Source organism: Dipodomys ordii, unplaced genomic scaffold (assembly GCF_000151885.1).
Source record: "Dipodomys ordii isolate 6190 unplaced genomic scaffold, Dord_2.0 Scaffold23, whole genome shotgun sequence".
NCBI classification, from domain to species: Eukaryota; Metazoa; Chordata; class Mammalia; order Rodentia; family Heteromyidae; genus Dipodomys; species Dipodomys ordii.
This window is the reverse complement of record NW_012267239.1, coordinates 7,652,271-7,655,170: the sequence shown is the minus strand read 5'-3', so window position 1 is coordinate 7,655,170 and position 2,900 is coordinate 7,652,271.

Here is a 2,900-nt window from a genome sequence, read left to right as displayed (position 1 = left end):
GCCAGGCTAGCATTTATTTTTCTATTGGCTTGTGCTTATGAATCTTTCCAAAGATTCATTTGTATTTGTTATTTTACATTTTTCATAGATGTGGTTATTTCCACTGAGGGTTCATGGGTTTACTTGAAGTTTAATTAGTTTTAATGAACATGGTTGTGAAGGTAGCTTTAGTGCAGCCTTGCAGCATTATTTACCATAGCCAAGACATGGAGTCAACCCAAATGCCCCTCCGTGGATGAACGGGTCTAGAAAATGTGGTATATTCACAACGGAATTCTATGCTTCCATCAGAAAGAGTGTTATTGCATCTTTTGTAAGAATATGGAAAGCCTTGGGGGAAAATATATTAAGTGAAGTAAGCTGGACTCAAGGAAACATAGGTTGCAGGGTTTCTCATGTGTGGTAGCTACAATGTTGCTTATAACTCTACAAGTAAACACACTGGGTGATAAGGAAGGGGTTACAAATGACTTTGCAAGGGAACACTTTGGGTGGTACCTTAGGAGTTAGAAATGAAATAATTGAAGTCTGAAAGACTCCAAGGAGAGCTCAGACAGTGTAATTCCGGTGAGAGGCTAGAAGAATTAAGAGGGGAAGGGGAAGGAATTCAGGCAAGAATCTCCAGTATATACAACAGCATTGAAAAATATGAGGGAAGGCACCCTGTGCCTAAACGCAGGGTGAAGATTTTGATGTGATGACAGAGATTAAGATGCACTGTACATATAAACTGCTTTGCTAAATGTCAAAAAATGTATTATATAACCTAAAGTTAAGATAAGTAAGGGAAGGGCTGGGTAGGGAGGGGCTGATGAGAACGTTGAAAGGGGTAACCTTGATCAAGATTCACTGTATTCATAAACTGCTTCAATGAATGGCAACTCCTTTGTACAATTACTTAAAGATAATTAAAATATTTTTTAATGAAAGGGGAAACAAAAAAGCTTGGGGACAGAGCCCCGGCCTTGAGTTCAAGCCCCAGACTGGTTGGTACACACGCCCACACAGTACATTTTGGAGCCAGTTGTGCACACTCCCAGCACTGAGGAGGCTGTCAGGAGAATCAAATTTAGGTAAAGCTGGACTACAGTGAGACTAGCTCAGAAAAAAGAAATTTAGCTGGACACCAGTGGCTCACGCCTGTAATCCTAGCTACTCAGGAGGCTGAGATCTGAGGCTCACAGTTCAAAGCCAGCCCGGGCAGGAAACTCATCTCCAATAAACCACCAGAAAACTGGAAGTGACACTGTGGCTCAAGTGGTAGAGCACGAGCCTTGAGCTGAAGAGCTGAAGGACAGTGCTCATGCCCAGAGTTCAAGCCCCATGACTGACAAAAAAAGAAAAGAAAAGAAAAGAAATTTGGCACTGGTGGTTCTGATCTGTAATCCTAGCTACTTGGGAAGCCAAGAACAGGAGGAATGCAGGTCCAGAAGTCAACCTGGGTAGAAAAGCATGGAACCTCCGTGTGTGTGTGTGTGTGTGTGTGTGTGTGTCTGTGTCTGTCGGTGGTGGGGCTTGAATTCCGACTGGGCGCTGTCCCTGAACTCTTCAGCTCAAGGCTAATGCTCTACAACTTGAGCCACAGCACCACTTCCCATTTTCTGGTGGTTCATTGGAGATGAGTCTCACAGACTTTCTTGCCCAAGCTGACAAGAAAAAGTTCAAGGCTAGGCCTGGCTCGGGAAGTAGCCAGTGGTGGGGGGACAGGCGGGGCTGCAGGGAGGGGGGCCCGTCGGGCCAGGCGCGGAGGGGCCGCGTCCTTGGGCCCAGGCCAGACAGGCAGATCTCAGATCTCAGACTCCTGAGTAGCTAGGATTACAGGCATGAACCACTGGCGTCTGGTTTTATTCTTGGCTTTTTGACTGAATAAAACATTCTGCATACAAACTCCAGTGTCTTTATTCATCAATTGAAAGACATTTCTTTTAAATGTTTTTTTTGAAGGTAACATGCTGAGGACTTTACATCTTTTGATTGCTCTCTAGGAAATAGAAGTGGATCTTGGAGGACCATGACTTTTGGAGGTCAGTGGTGGGTACAGGGTTCTAGCTGGGGTAAAAGGAGAAAGGCAGCTAGGAGACAGGTAATGTTGGGAGGGTCTGGAAGCCAGAATCAGAACTGTGTCAAGGGCAGACCCTCTTGGGGCAAGTTGCGGGGTGAAGGCATCCAGAGAATGTGAGGGGTCAAATCCCAGAGCATTAAGCAGAAGTGCCCCTCAAGAGAAGCTGCAGCTGCACCTCACTTTCCCAGACTCTGTGCTCTGCTGAGCACAGAGCAAGACCAGGCTCTGGGCCTCATAAATAGAAGCAGCATGGATGGGGAGACGCAGAAGAGAAACACTGTCAGGGGACCTCTGAATGAAGAGAAGCTTCCAGGTAGAAGGAAGTAGCTGCAAAGATCCCGAGTCAGGAACAAGCTAGAGTTTCTAGAGACAAATTGCCAGTCGGGTGGCTGGAGCGAAAATAGCCAGGCACCTGTGGGCCTGGGCACGGGAGGGGCAGGGGCAGGTCTTCGAGCTCCTCGGGCCATAGAACTGGATTTTAAGAGCTAGGCCCTTGGAGGAAGCACTGCAAACATAGGAAAGATAGGCGTGTGTGTGTGTATATTCATTTCTCCTCTTTCTTTGTGAGCTGGAGTGTCGCCGCCGCGCGGCCCAACTCTCGGGCCAAACTTCACAGCAGCGGGGACTAAAGATCCCCTCCAGCCCAGCCAGCTTTGGAGGCCTGAGAGCGTCGAAGCCACGCCCCCACGGGGGCGTGCCCGCTGTCGTTGCCCTTGGGCCCCGCCCCGCCGCCCTGACCCCGCCCCCTCAGTCCGGAACCGCTTGCGGGCTGCGGGAGGCGTAAGGCCCGCGCGTCCTCCGTCGTCCATGGCCGCTGCCTTGCTCGCCCGGGCCTGGG